The sequence below is a fragment of the Martes martes genome, assembly GCF_963455335.1.
Source record: "Martes martes genome assembly, chromosome: 11".
In the NCBI taxonomy this organism is placed as follows: domain Eukaryota; kingdom Metazoa; phylum Chordata; class Mammalia; order Carnivora; family Mustelidae; genus Martes; species Martes martes.
In genome coordinates this window covers 73,761,579-73,778,146 of record NC_137899.1, presented here as the reverse complement: position 1 = coordinate 73,778,146, position 16,568 = coordinate 73,761,579, and the positions used below count along the sequence as shown (strand labels likewise).

The following is a 16,568-nucleotide window of genomic DNA, read 5'->3' as shown; positions in this document are numbered from 1 at the left end:
ACAAAGAAGAAACATCCTGGGAGGTGAAAAGAAGGTCAAGACAGAGTAAGGCAGTCATCAGGAGACTCTAATATCATGGTTCTTTCCATTAAATTCTTTCCCGACGGTTTCATTAAGCCCATCGGCATGCCACAGAGCCAAGCACACTGTAATGGCAGTTAACACACTGGTAACAATGACTTACTAGTTAATAAAAACTGGGCAGAAAATTGACCTATATAAGTTCATAACACACACACACACTAGTGGTTATATTTATTTTCCTTATTTTGAAGGTAGGAAAACCAGAATGCTCAGAAATTAGGTTATTTGCTCACACAATAAAGCCTAAACACTTGTAGAATTCCGTTAACTGGATGGCTCCCATATTCCAACCGCTAGCAGAAATCTTTCCTTAACCAAAGATTCTAATTTTCATTTTCTGGATGTTTTTCAAACTTAAAATTGAACTTAACTTTCTCCCTTATGTGTCTACTCTCCCCTCCCCTAAGAGCAGGTTTATCTGTCCACTTCCTCTCTATTCCCATTATTATTATCCCTCTATTCTCTCTTTTCCTTCCTTGTTTTTGGCACTGCCACATTATGCCTCTAGTTGTTCTGTAGTGGGTGACACAGACCAATGTAGAGTTGACTGCCTTAAGTGAATGCAGTCTTCCTACCCCCATGGCGGGCCATCGTTGAGCAGACTTTGGGGTGAGTGATACTTGTAGAATGCAGTTAGGCTGGCTTCTCAGGATTATGTTTTGCTCTGGTAAGTTACGATGGATTTTGTCTACTTCTATTGTATAAAGGAACTGAAGAAGGGACCAATGTGGACAGTGCAAGGGAATCAAGTCACTGGATTCAGTACAGTCCTGGAATGACTGTTCATAGAATTTCCTCATAGCACATATGTTACAAAACTTTTATTTCAAAAGATTTGAAGGTTTTCCCAGTTGTTTCTGGGTTAAGTATATACATTCAATGTTTTGGATAGAAAGAACTATTTTTTCACCTATTAATTATAGTTCTTAGCTAACTTTATTAATAAGAATGCCAATTCCATGTTTAAGTCTCAGGGATGGGAACGGGTGAAATGTGATTCATAACAATTTTCTGTTAAGATTTAAGAAATCAGTAAAAATTAGCCATATCATGTATGTTCCATGTTCGTATTTCTTCTATAGCAACTAAACTTTTTGATGATGGGTAAACCTGTAACTCATACCTATGCTCTTACATGACAAATTGGAAATGATGGTACTGGTGTATAAAGACATAAACTCATGGGACACCTGGTGGCTCAGTTGGTTAATGTTAAGCATCTGCTGTCAGCTCAGGTCATGATCCCGGTGTCCTGGGATCAAGCCCCATGTAGGGCTCCCTATTCAGCAGGGAGTCTGCTTCTCTTTCTCTGCCCTTCCCCCCACTTCTGCTCACTCACTCTCTAAAATAAATGGTCTTTTTCAAAAGAAGAAATGGCATAAAAAATAAAAAAAAGATATAAACAGTGCTTCTGCATAGACACACTAATTGAAAATGTGTGTTAAGAGGAGTTATTTGTGGGACAGAATATATAGTTCTAAAAGAACAGAATGTTAGACAATGTCTAAATGAGAGACAGGGGGTATGAAGAGGGTGAAAAGCCAACACAGTAGTTGGCAAAACTAGTAGGGGACAAAAAATCAGCAATATCAAAGGGCCACTAGGAACAATGAGATGTTTAATTAAACCCTCCCCTTTTTCTCTCCCCTAAATCCTTTGGGGCCTAACAGCCCCCTCCCCAACTCCACATGGTTCTCCTGGGACTTCCATCACTATACACTGCCTGTGGTCACAGGGATGGATATGAGCCATGGCCTGGGCAGTCATGCTGTGCCAAAGCTGATCCTAAAGAGAATCCTTCCCAGGATTTGCAGTTATTGGAAAGGAGAAGTTCTCATTCCCTATGATTCACTAATTTAAGTGTATGACTCAAGCTGTGAATACCTATATTCCCTGCCAAATGGAGAGCATCCCTTTCCACTAAGAGAGAAAAAGCTTGATACACAGAAAGAAGCTGATAGGAGAGATGGGGCGATGACAAGATTTCTATTAGTTTATGGATTCAGCTTAAACTAAGAATAGACACATCCCTGTTCTTCCTAGTTCTAAGAGCCAATATATTCTTTTTGCTAAATCAAGTTTGAGTTGGGTTTTGTTTTGGTTTTTTTGGTCACCTATGACAAACATCATGGTTAATACAATAAACAATCACCAGAGGTGTTACATATCTTATTGTGAAGTGAGGGTAATCAAAAAAGAAGTCAAGAGATTGAAAACAGAAAGTCTTTTGACTTTCATCTTTACAAGTGATCTCTGCAAGTGTAATTTCATTTTACTACAGAAGATAAAATCTGGTTTTCTGGTGATTTACTAAACCTATAGAACTAGATTAATTTTTAGAAACTTTATTTTTATCAGTCCCCCCCCCAACATACACCCAACAGAATTTCTGTATCTTTTGTTCACAAAAAAACCCTAAATTCCCAGTATTATAACCCATCTAATTTGAAGTTAATGAAACTATGAGCTACGTAAGAAATTTAGTCTAAGTATTCAGTTCAGTAACTAGAAAAGCAGTTCTGACTTACAAAGTAACATCTATTTTTCCTTAAGAAGTAAGGTACTTAATATAAAGCTTATATATGGTACACATACATTCTTGGAACTCACAACATCCCTAAAAATTACTTTAGTAGCTCTTCCTCTCTGCGGCCTGGGGTGACCTCTGAAAATGGTTCACTATTCGCTTGACCCAGGAAACCCTACAAAAATCATGCAAATCAAGAAGTTCAAGTCTTCTTGTTCACTTTAAGAACACACGTGAAACTGCCCAGGCCATCAAGGATATGCATATCTGAAGAGCCACCAAGTATCTGAAAGATGTCACTTTGCAGAAGCAGTGTGTGCCATTCCATCACTACAATGGTAGAGTTGGTAGGTGTGCCCAGGCCAAATAGTGGGGCTGGACACAGGGTCGGTGGCCCAAGAAGAGTGCTGAATTTTTACTGCACATGCTTAAAAATGCAGAGAGTAATGCTAAACTTAAGGGTTTAGATGTCGATTCTCTGGTCATTGAACAAAGCTCCCAAGATGCGGCATAGAACTTACAGGGCTCATGGCTGGATTAACCCATACATGAGCTCTCCCTGCCACATTGAGATGATCCTTACCGAAAAAGAGCAGATTATTCCTAAACCAGAAGAGGAGGTTGCTCAGAAGAAAAAGATATCCCAGAAGAAACTGAAGAAACAAAAACTTATGGCCTGGGAGTAAGTTCTGCACAGAATAAATGCAAATAAAAATTTTTTAAAAATTACTTTAGTAGACCAAATAATAGTGAATTAAATAGAGAATCAAAGAGCTTCAGTGGATATTTGCTAGGATTAAAAGTATCCTAATTATAACAGATAACTCTTCTAGCATGTAGTCTTCAACAACATGGAGATTAGAAATCTTCTATGAGAAACAAAAATATATGAAAGAACACTTAGAGAAACTATTTTTCTCAGTCGGGATTGTCACTGTGAAGGCAGATCTGCTCTGAGCTCTTTTGCTCCAGGTAGTGGAATTAATCGCTGCATTGCTCTCTGGGGCAAAGCAGGAATCCCTCTCTCACTCTTAGGACATTTTTTTGCTAAAGAAACATAATGACTCAAAAGTAGGCTAATGTGCAAATTTAATAAATTCTTCACATACAATACTTTCTAGCCTGGATCTAAATCTAGATCAGTGGGCATGTTATGCTTGCATTTTGTAAATGAGATTTAGTTGTGCCTTTCCCTTTTATTTCTATGACTGGTGACCTTCTTGAGCCATCTCCTTGGAACATTACAGTTTGGTATATTTTTATTCTTTGGCCATTAGCACTTAGATTATGTACTTTACTTTGGGCATAAAAAATTCCATCTAAGAGTTCGAGTATGCTTCTTATTCCTTGTGGCATTAGTTACATTAAGAAATTACAAATTTTGGGGCGCCTGGGTGGCTCAGTGGGTTAAAGCCTCGGCTAAGGTCATAATCCCAAGGTCCTGGGATTGAGCCCTGCATCGGGCTCTCTGCTCAGCAGGGAGTCTGCTTCCCTTCCTCTCTCTCTGCCTATGTCTCTGCCTACTTGTGACCTTTCTCTCTCTGTGTCAAATAAATAAATAAATAAACTTTAAAAAAAAAAGAAATTACAAATTTTGATGGAACTTTCTGGACACATTATAGCAGTGTACTTGTTAAAGGAAAAAATTCCTGTGTACTAAGAGCATATATATAAAGCCATACACTGTCTGAATTTTAAATGCTTAATTTCAATTAAAACAATACCTAGTTAGATTGGATGCGGCTCATCCAAATAAAGTGAGAAGAATGGGAGTCAACAACCAGAAAGGTTCCTTTTCTAACAATTATTCTTGGCAATCTTTCTTGTTTTCATTAAGAGGGCAGTGATCATCTAAGGACTACTTTCTTTTTTAAACTTGCCCAGAAAAATTCAGTTTTCAAATAGCATAAGACACAGAGTGGTAGAGTTGTACCAGAAGACATGAACCATGTCACGAAAGGCTGACTCTGCCATAGAATTAGAAAAACAGGACCCATTATTCATTTTGAAACTTAAACAATTGACAATTTGAAAATGTCACTTGCTGTTTCATTAGAGACATATACTACAGATAAAGCAAACTTCACAGCAACCAGTATCTCAAGAGCTAAGTATTCTCAAAATGAGGTCATTCCGGTACCTTGCCAATAAGGTGAAATATGGTAAAATAACGAAAAATAACTTAGCTTAGAAAATAAAACATGGTACATATAGTCCTACCTACAAAATGTGGAACTAGGTTAAGTCAAACAAATGGTTAGTGCCAAATAATTTAACCTTATCAGAATGGGATAAATCTTTTTGCTAACTTCGAAAGGTCTCCAAGGCAAATTGCTGAAGGAGAGCAAGATGTAGAAACCACACATATGTGGGAATTTAAGTGCAAAGAAAATATAATGGATGAAATACTCCCATGTTTCTGTGGTTATCTCAGGGAAAATGATTAGAAATAGAATTTGGGGATAGAAAGCTTACCCTGAAGTTTTTGTTTTTGCATTGTATTATAGCATTCACATTGAAATTTTATTCTCTTAGAATTTAGATAATTATGACAATTTTTAATCACTGTCAAACTTTAACCACAAAATTATCTCCTTATATATTTATCTGTAAGTACATAGTTGTATGGAAATTTTTATAAAAGATTCTAACATTTTATAAAGTTTAGTTTCTCCAAGGAATATGCAGATGAGTAAATGATTTTAAAAAATTTCATTATAGGCTATGTCTTCTACATATTTTGTTTTTCCCCTAGTAATGTTCTATATAACAGAGAAGACTGTTGATTGACTAGCAAAAATTAAAAGTAAAAAAGTAACTAAACTATGGTACATGTCTTGGTACAATTTAATTTTCTGAAAATAAATAGGCTGCTGTGTTCTAAAAACAAAAATGTGAGAAGGCTTTTTAAAAGGAACAATTAAAAAAACTTATGAATCTTAAAAGTTAATTTTTAAGATTAAGAATCTCCTGATGAGGGTTAATAATAACTCTTATAGTGATGAGCACTGGGTGTTGTATGTTAGGGTTGAATCACTAAATTGTACACCTGAAATTAATATACTCTGTCAACTAACTAGAATTTAAATAAAAACTTAAAAAATAAAAAATAAAAACACAGTCACAGTAAGATATTCAACTACCAAAAAGAGAGAGAGAGAAAAGCTCCTGAATTTATCCATTCATTTAACAGATAATGATTGAACACTTATCTGGCCTGAGCATGGTTGAAGGCACTAGAGATTCACTGATGAACAAAACGAAGTTTTTGCTTTCATGGAGTATGCACACTGAGATTAAACACAAAAATAGTACTGAAGATCCCAGAAGCCAAGAACAAGGGCAACATAATGACATGATGGGTTACCTCCTTGGGGTAGGTTTGCACAGACCCATTCTAGGCCTGGCTATGAAGTAAGGCAGAGTTCCAAAGTCCTGGACTGTGGCGTCAGGAGAACTCCAGGGAGACCCCGAATGCCAACGGCCTCCTCACTGAGGCCAGTATATAAAAGGCGGACATGCCTGGCCCTGTGATCCTGATCCCTCCTTCTGCACAAGTGACCGCTGCCATGCAGGTCTTTGTGAGAGCCAGGTAGGCAGCAAGGAGATGTAGATCCACTCCCATGGCTCCCTGAGCTCCTAGAACACCTGCCCTGCTGGTTTGCTGGATCAGTGACAGAAATTAAGGAGAAAGAAACCTTATTCAAGTCTCTGTTGTTATTCTTGTCAATCTCCCAATTTGCATCAGAGTTTTTGTTCTCTCTCAGCCTCACAGTTCTTCAAGATAGGCAGATTTTTCATTATCTCTGATTTTCATTTGAAACTCTTTTCATGAGATTTTTTGAATGAAAGGTATTAGGTAGGGTCGTTCAAAGTTAAGAAACATCCAGTCACAACAGGTTTTTTTGTGTTTTTTGTTTTTTTGTTTTTTTAAGTCCCTAATAGATTTTAAAATAGATTTTAAAAATGGAACGGAAAAGCTAAATTACAAAAATTGTGACATATTTTAAATATTTATATCTAACTAATTCTTTTAGCACATATATAAACCACATGTATATGTTGAAATAAAAGTACCAAAAGTCTAAGTTTGATGACCTTCATTCATGTCGACCTTTATATTTTAAGTTAGACCCCCAAAAATGTGTGGAGCACATAATCTCACTCCACTCATCTAGCCTATGCACATCCATCGATAGTCTCCTCAGTTTTGTGAAATACTCAGAAATGCTCCCAATGTTGCCTTCTTATAGCCATTCTCAATAAAAGTAAAGAAAATGTTAAGTTTTGGCTCTACTAAAGAAATTCTACAAATCAGAGTATTCTAGAGAAATGAATAGATACTGCCTGGGGAGCTCAGTTGGTTAAGTGTCTACCTTCAGCTCAGGTCCTGATTTCAGGGTCCTGGGATCAAGCCCCGTATCAGGCTCCCTGCTCAGCAGTGAACCTGCTTCACCTTCTCCTTTTGCCTCTGCCACTCCTCCAGCTCATGCTCTCTCACAAAACAAAAACAAACAAAAAAAACCCTGTATTCTTTAGATTAATAGATCACAAACACAAAACCATGAATAAGAAGACCCTTGAAAACTTTCTAAAAAAAAAAAACCAAAAAACAAAAAAATGACATAACCAGGCACTACCAAGAAGAATTTTAACTCAATAGATAGGAGATGAAGATCAGGCAACTGTTTTTAAAAACTCTTCAGGGGTGCCTAGGTGGCTCAGTTAAGTGTCCAACTCTTGATTTTGGGTCAGGTCATGATCTTGGGGTTGTGGGATCAACCCCTGCATTGGACTCTGCACTCACCATGGAATCTGCTTGAGATTTTCTCCCTGTTCCTGCCCCTGCTTGAGCACATGCTTTCTTTCTCTCTCTCAAATAAGTAAAATCTTTTAAAAAGATAAAAAGTCAAAACTCTTCAGTAATCCTAATTAAAGAACAGGTTTGGTAACCATTATGTTTGACTATCTTCCATATATGTTATTTTAGCTGGGCTTTTTTGTTCTATTAACATTATAGTCTATCCTTCTGGTCTTGTTTTTTTGTTTTTGAAAATTTTATTTATTTATTTGATAGACAGAGATTACAAGTACGCAGAGAGGCAGGCAGAGAGAGAGGAGGAAGCAGGTTCCCCGTTGAGCAGAGAGCCTGATGCAGGGCTCGATCCCAGGGCCCTGAGACCATGACCTGAGCCGAAGACAGAGGCTTCAACCTATTGAGCCACCCAGGTGCCCCTGATCTTGTTTTCTTAAATGTAGGTCTTTTGTATGTAGTCACAATAACACTGATTAATTTTAAGTTGAAATGCACCAATTTTCAAAACTCAGACATCTGATTCCTCAAAATGGTAAGGTATACAAATAATTTACTGAAATATTATATTTATAATTCAAAACCAGAACAGTGGTGCCAACTTCCAATAAACAATATAACTAAGACATATAGGTTGGAATTTTTTTTTTTTTTTTTAGTTTGGAATTTTTTAAATTAAAACTTTGAAAATTAGACTTTTGAGAATTCTATTATAATGTTAGCTAAATCTAAAAATTCCAAGAAGCTTAACAAACAAAATGGAAGGGATAGAATTCCAACTGCTTTTCTATATTATAGGTGAAAGTCGTTCTAGACTGACTGTAAGAACTTTTGGAATATAACTCATGTACTTGAGAAACTGTCTTTTACAGAAGTTCTTAAGTGGGACTTTTTTTTTTTTTAAGATTTTATTTATTTATTTGACAGAGGGATCACCAGTAGGCAAAGACGCAGGCAGAGAGAGAGAGGGAAGCAGGCTCCCTGCTGAGCAGAGAGCCCCACGAAGGGCTCAATCCCAAGACCGTGAGATCATGACCTGAGCTGAAGGCAGAGGCTTAACCCACTGAGTCATCCAGGTGCCCCTGAAGTGGGATGTTTAAGGAATTCTACATTGAGAATCATTTGAAATACTGAGAAGGCCATGAAGGAAGTGATTGAGTCTGATTTTCTTTCTCTATATGATTATCTATTCCATGTTTCTACATGGAAATAGCTATTTTTCCATTGTATTAATATCTGTTTAAATAGAATTTGTTAAATTGAATTTCATTCAATAACTGGAAAAAAATGTTGTTTTTTCCACTGCATATATTATAGTTAGTTACCAGCACTAGGATAAGTAGCATCTGAAAATGATTCTGTCAACAAACGAAAAAGCAACTCATCAAATAGGAGAAAATACCTGCAAATCATGTATCTGTTAAGGGGTTCAAATCCAAAATATATAAAGAATTCATACAACTCTAGAGCAAACAATTGGATTAAAAAATGGGCAGATGGTCTAAACAGGTATTTCTCCAAAGAGGATATACAGAAGGCTAACACATTCATGAAAAGGTATTCATCATCACTAATTAGGGAAATGCAAACCAAAACCACAATTAGGTAACACTTCATTCCTGTTATAAGGGTTATTATCAAAAAGACAAGAAGCTGGGGCACCTGGGTGGCTCAGTGGGTTAAAGCCTCTGCCTTCAGCTCAGGTCATGATCCCAGGGTCCTGGGATCGAGCCCTGCATCTGGCTCTCTGCTCAGCAGGGACCCTGCTTCCCCTCCTCTCTCTCTGCCTGCCTCTGTGCCTACTTGTGATCTCTGTCTGTCAAATAAATAAATAAAATCTTAAAAAAAAAAAAAAAAGACAAGAAGTAACAAGTGTTGGTGAAGGAAAAAAGGGAATCCTCATCAATGTTTGGTGGAAATCTAAATTAGTACAGCCATTATGGAAAACAGTATGGAGGTTCCTTAAAGAATTAAAAAACAGAACTACCATATGATCCAGCGATTCCACTTCTGGGTATTTATTCTAAGAAAACACACACATTAGCTTGAAAAGATATATGCACCCCCATGTTCACTGAAGCATTATTTACCATAACCAAGATATGGAAGCAACCTAAGGGTCCACTGATGGATGAATGGGTTAGAAAAAAAAATGTGACATATATATTAGTGGAATATCATACAACCATAAAAAATGAGATCTTGCCCACTGTGACAATGTGGATGGACCTTGCTAAGTAAAATAAGCCAAACAGAAAAAGGGCAAATACCATATAATCTGACATATAAGTGGAATCTATACAACCAATCAACCAAACTTACAGAGACAGAACAGATTGGTGGTTGTCAGAGGTGGGGGTGGGGAGCAGGTAATGGGATCAAAAGGTTCAAACTTAAATTATAAAAGAAGTCATGGGGATATAACGTACAGGATGGTGACTAGAGTTAACAATAAGTTTCGTATATTTGAAAGTTACTAAGAAAGTATATCTGAAAAGTTCTTATCACAAAGAAACTATGTGTGGTAATGGAGGTTAACTAGACTTGTGATGATCATTTCACAGTATGTATAAATACTGAATCATTCTGTTGTATACCTGACACTAAAAGGTCAATTACATCTCAAAAAAATACCAATATGCAAATCCCACTCTCAAAGATGCTGTCTGAAGTGGAAATTCTAATTTTAAAAGTTTCCCAGGTGGTTCTAAGTGCACTCAGGGTGAACCACTGATCTAGGGGGAGCCAGATACACATAGAAGGCTCAAGTTCAGAGGTCAGTGGCCCAGGTTCAGTATGGGACTTTAGGATCTCAGGGACCCTAGCTCCTTTTACCTTGTTGCTCACTGATGACCTACACTATCCAGATCAACTCAAGGTCCAAAGTGACTGTGCCAGCTCTGGTCGGCATGGACATACTCCAGCCAGAGGATAGAAGAGGAAGAAAAGCAGCCCCCTCTCTGTAAGAAAAATTGTACCTACCACTTTCCCTTTCATTCCCCTTGTCAGAACCTAAATGGACTAGATTACTCCTAGATTACACAAGCAGGGAAAATGTAATTTTTAATCTCTGGATAGCATCTGCCCAGTTAAAACACACACAAACACACACACACACACACACACACACATTTTATCACTATAGAAAAAGGGGAGAAGATTATCAAGAAATAACAGAATTTCCTCCCCAGAAGGTTAAAATTCTACTGCAGTAGGTTAGGTGGGAGAAATGGACTGATAAGACTCCAAGTCAAGGGGTGCCTGGGTGGCTCAGTGGGTGAAGGCCTCTGCCTTTGCCTCAGGTCATGGTCTCAGGGTCCTGGGATGAAGCCCCGCATCAGGCTCTCTGCTCAGTGGGGAGCCTGCTTCCCCTCTTCCCCCTGCTTCTCTACCTGCTTGTGATCTCTGTCAAATAAATAAATAAAATCTTAAAAAAAAAAAAAAAAGACTCCAAGTCAAGTCTCTGGATATGCATGAAGAAAGTTAAATCTTTCTTGCTGATTTTCTCACCACTACTATTTCAGGATGATAATTCTAAATATTCCTGTGTGAACTATAAATGGAACCTATTAGCCCCCAAAATACCAACTTGGCTTTCAAAGAATAGGAAATGGAAATGGAAAGCAAAGTATCAGAGTCCAGGTGACTATAATTCCTTACCAAATTCAAACTTACTCGCTTTGTCTTCTTGTTTCTTACCAACCGGCCCAAATGACAAATATGTGAAGTACTTTTCCGGCACTATCACTTCAGTGCCAAGTTAGCTCCCATAGACTCTATAAAAAGCATTGCCTCGACTCTCTGGAGGTGTGTGTGGGAGATCCTGGCCTGGAGAACTACTTTCAGCAAGTCTTCAATGTGGTTAACACAAGCCAAAGACCAAGCTGAGGGCATTTAAGCTGATTCATCTTTTAAGACAATGGCAGCCAAGAATGGGAGCAATTGGCTACCACCAGAATCTAATTTTTAGCAAATAAACCATCATAGGTAAGAAAGAGGTAGGTGTAGAACATACAGGTACAATTGCACGGATCCTATTATCAAGGCATTGTAAGCTCATATGTATGTACGGTTCCCAACCCCAAAAGAATTATATTTCTCATAGGAAAGTGGAATCTTTTTTCCCCCACATCATTATATGCCTCTGAACATCATTTTAACCTCATTTTTAAATATACAGATATATTTTTAAGTACCAAAAGGAGTAGTGGAAGAATCTGCTGGAGCGCCTGAGTCAAGCAAGTGAAGTTAGCATCAGCTGCAACGGCACCAACCGCGATCAGGCGCCTCCCGTTTCTCAAAGGACACACAGTCGCTGCTGCATTAGTGGTCAGAAAAACAAGTAAATCACGACCTAAATCTAATCATGAAAAACATCAGTTTTATTCAAATGTCAAGCCACGCGGAGCACCCATATTCTGTAAGATCTACTGCATTTAAGTAGTCCTGGTTCAGCATCCTAGAGAGCCCGTCTCTTCTAATTACTCTTCTTTTTCAGACATTTCTGAGTCATTCTGAGCCATTAATGGCATCCTATTTAGATATGCATTTTCTTAAGCCTGGGTTACAGAGAGCTGGTGGAGCACCCAGATGGGACTGAAGACCACATATTCGCCTTTTTTACTGATATTCCAGGACCTACCTCATCTCATACAAGAATCTCGGACAGCATCACCTTCCCAAGTTGCTCTCTCACAAAGGAACAACTTCGATGGTTTCAAGTCCATAATTAAAAGTGGGGATTGTTCAGGGCATATTGGAAGCCTGAATGAAGAAATGGGGAGAAGGTCTGGGATATAGGAGAGAATGTCCCAAAGAGCTAACCTTGGCTGTTACAGAAGGGGAAAAAATGTAGTTGAAATCAAACTGGTTAAGAACACCAGAGATAAAGAATGAAAGGTTTATTCGTTTTAAAACCACAGCCTTTCAGGAGAAAAAAAGGACCCAGCCCCTGATGCAGAACATGACATTTACCTGAGAACCTACCAGATCTTCCTCTATCTTCGCCGGGTTTCTTCCTCAGGGGAGACCATGGGAGAAGTCACACATGCATCTTTAAAAAACACCTTGAAAGGCTTCGGCACGAACTCTTCATCTACCACCACCATTCCCGAGGACAGAAGAGACATGAATTACAGAAACGTCCACCCATTCCTGTCCTTTGTCTCAGGAGAGATTCAGAAGCAAAGAGCTCCTACATGGAGACCAAACTTGAAACTTCTCCTTCCTAGTCTTCGAGTGCTCTCCTCCCACAGATGCCACAAAATTCTGCCATAGAATAGACACCGTGTGCTACACCGACCTGCCTTACCAAACTCACGCAGAACGCACCCTATTACCTAAGCCCGAGGACAAAACCTCGACTCAACTCTCACAAATATACTCGGGATCCCTCACCTTAGAATCACCTGGAGGACCTAATTAAAACATTGCTAGTCTCACCCAGACCAACTGACAGAACCCGAGGGGGAGGGCACAGGTGATAAGTTCTTTTTTTTTTTTTTAAGATTTTATTTATTTGACAGACAGAGATCACAAGTAGGCAGAGAGGCAGGCAGAGATAGAGGACGAAGCAGGCTCCCTGTGGAGCAGAGAGCCGGATGTGGGGCTCGATCCCAGGACGCCGGGACCACGACCTGAGCCGAAGGCAGAGGCCTTAACCCACTGAGCCACCCAGGCGCCCCAAGTTCTTAAAACTCTGCACATGATCCTAGTTGGAAGTTTGGGTCTCTCTAGCTTCTAAAGCTCTAACATGCATAAAAATCAATCGGATAAATGTTAACTAAACTAACTGTGGTGATCTTTTTGCAATATATACAAATATTGAATCATTAGGTTGTATACTTAAAACTAATGAACTGATTTGTGTCGATTATATCTCAATTAAAAAAACCCACCTCGAGGTGAAAAATAAAAATAAGATATAAATACAAAGAGGGGAATTAATCAGGATCAAGTTCTCCCTGGAGCTCTTAACCCTAGCTCACAATGTCACTTGGATTATTTGAAAAAATACGACTCTTCTAGGAAGGAAAAACAATAAAAATAACACTAAGAGGAGATTCTAGGTCATACATTTATTTTTTCCCTCTGTTCAAGATCTAGGTTACACTTCAAGAAGAAGAGCTAGTCCTCTAAAAATTGTTAAAAAATGAATGTGGTTAATATCAGGAGAAAAGACCTCTTAAACTACTGTAGAATGTTCTAGGCAGTAGTAGCTGCCCTGTTTACAGAATTTTCCAGAACACAAACAGGGGGACAGAAACAAGGGGATGGGGCATTCAGGTATGCTCTGTGGAGTTTTGCAGCAGATAAGAAAGCTATTTAAGATCACCAATGATTCCATTAACTACAAGGCTTGAATGAAGATCCAATTTAAGATGTACAAACTGTTTTCCGGTGATGGCACAAATAGAATGTTTTTCCACAGAATCCAACCGTTTAACTATGACTAAATGTTTGAATACCTACTACACCCAAAATTTCAGTTGAAAGACTTCAAAGTTTTTTCTTTGAACATCCAGATTCTTCCAAGTGCCCCAATCTGCAGCGCACCAGTGAAACATACCACCTAGACTTCAAAACATGCATTTTTCATTCAAATGCTTTAATTGCATGCAGGCCCCATCACTGACTATTAACACTGATGACTGAAGAAATAGATTACTTCTCAGGGTGAAGGTCAAATTTAGATTTTTTTTTTTTTTTGGTCTCCTTTCATTTTGGTCTTATTTCATTTTATTCTGTACTATCTTTTGACAGGAAAATGAAACAAAAGGAAAAGGAAGTTTATACACATTTTATTTTAAGTTACAGTTTATGTGAGCATCAAACATGAGTGTTTTATTTAATTCTTCGGGTTGATACCTTTCTGGTTTCCTGAAATATAATATCCATTAATCCCTGTTTGCAGACACCTTGAAATATTTATTGAATAATACAATACAGATTCTAAAACATAATCTTCTTTTATGAATACTGGCACAATTTCACCCAGCTCTGTGGAAGATTTAAGAAAAATGGCAGGGCAAGATCAGACATTGTTTACATCTCACCTCCAGCAAGATATAACTTTACTCTTGGCTGACCTTTAAGCAAAAGCAATGGTTATGTAACCAAGTAAGCTAAAAACTAAACAGGAAAAGTCACAGAGCCGGGAATGAACTACAAACTTACACTATTTGTTAAACTGAGATTTTTATCATGTTGCTCAAAGAAACACTAAAGTTTCCCAAATGGAAAAATGTGACCAAGATTTTATCTTTGCTATCTGAATGTATACATAAATATTTCAGTATTTAAAAGAAGTTATTTAGGAGTCTACTCTAAAATGCATTGCAGTATTTTGTAATGGGAAGCAGTATTACGAGCTGACAAAAATGAAAATTTTGAATGAACGGCCTTCTGTCTTCGTGTAAGTCCTAGTTATAAGTAATGCTCATCCTATACTGTTCCTAAAACTTACATGCTGAGGTGGTTCTTAAACTGGGTTATCTTTATAAAGTTTTATGTATGACCTTATCAGGGGGCAGAAGAATAACTTCTAAAAAAATTTTTTTTGCCTTATTATTTGCAGCATATAATGAAGTAAATAGTGGCTATGTTTTATATTCAATAGGGGAAAAACCCAACATTCTTGCGAGGAGCCAAAAAAGTAAATAATAAATAAATAGCACAACCTAGAAATATTCTAAGGTTTTGAAAGATCTTATTTTCAGGAATACATAAATATCTTTAGCAAAATATAGCATCTTTTTGATATCCCCATAATCAGAGTATCTTTAAATTTTTTATAGAACCAAATAGTCACCTAACAATTTTTATATGCAGTAGAATCTTTAATATATTCATTAGTACTCTTTAAATTATTTAAACAATGAAACTATAGCATGAATTGCTTCTGAAGGAATATGAAAAGAAAGCTGAGAGTGAGAAAACAGCACTGAAAATGAATGAATGTAATAACACACTAGGTGCTATGTATTCGCGGATCAACAGGACACAGATTGCTTACAGTCTAATGGGTGAGATGCAGAAAAGAGATAAACAAAGATAAGTAGTTTAACAGGGGAAATCATATCCAGTACCTTGTAAGAGCACCTCAGTGAGTCTTACAGAAGAATGGCCCCTGGAGAAGAATTCTTATCTAAGGAGCAATAATGAGCTCAGGGAATATAATTCATTATCAAAATTAAGGTAACCTGATATGACTAGAGTATATCATTCATCAGAAGGTGAAGGGCGAAGCTGACAAGGAGAGCAGATCTGGAAGAGTCTTGAAGCTATGTAAGGAGCTTAAAACATCTTCTAAAAGAATGAGAAAAAATAAGCCAATAACCATACCAAAGAGTTTTTGAGCAGGGTTCTGACATGATTGTGTTGTCTCTTGGAGATGATATTTCTGGTTGCATTTGAAGAATGAATGGAAGGAGTTCAAGATCAAAATTGAGGAGAAGAGTCAGGATTGGGAGCTGTATTAGTTCTGGTTCTCCAGAGAAACAGGACTAAAAGAATACATAGATAAACGTAAGAGGAGATTTAGTAAAATAATTCATTGACAGTCTTATGGAGGCCAAGAAGTCCCACGATCTGCTGCTTGCAAGTTGGAGGACCAGGAAAGTTGGTGGTATAATTCAGTCCTCAACCACAGATCTGAGAACTGGGGCAGGGAGGTAGAGGTCTGAGAGGAGCTGAGGTTGTAAGCAGGGTCACTGGTGGGAGTTCTAGAGTCTGAAGGCCTGAGAACCGTGAACTTCAAGGTCAGAGGGCAGAAGATGGATGTCCCAGCTCAAGAACTGAGAGAGACAGAGAAAGAGAGAGAAATGGGGAAATTCACCCCTCTGTCACTTTTCACGTTCCCTCAGGCTCTCAATGGATTGGATGATGTTTATTCACACTGGTGAAGGTGGATCTCTTCACTCAGCCTTCTGAATCTAATGCTGATCTCTTCCAGAAACATGCTTCCAGACACACCAAGAAATAATGGTTTACCAGTTTTCTGGGGTCCCTAAACCTTGTCCAGTTCAGATATAAAATTAACAATCACAAGAGCCTATGGCATCAATCCAGTAGGCGGTGTAACAGCACTGGGTAAGGAGAGGAAAAGATGGATTTCTGAGCTACTTGGGAAACATTGGATTGACT

General features: G+C 38.0%; 1 pseudogene across 1 annotated transcript; it reads left to right on the top strand.

Moving 5' to 3' along the window:
- Positions 1-2,755: 2,755 nt before the first annotated feature.
- Positions 2,756-3,297, top strand: LOC308352740 (large ribosomal subunit protein uL22-like; annotated as a pseudogene). The gene has a single exon. The product of its transcript is annotated as a large ribosomal subunit protein uL22-like (transcript).
- The last annotated feature ends 13,271 nt before the right edge of the window (positions 3,298-16,568 follow it).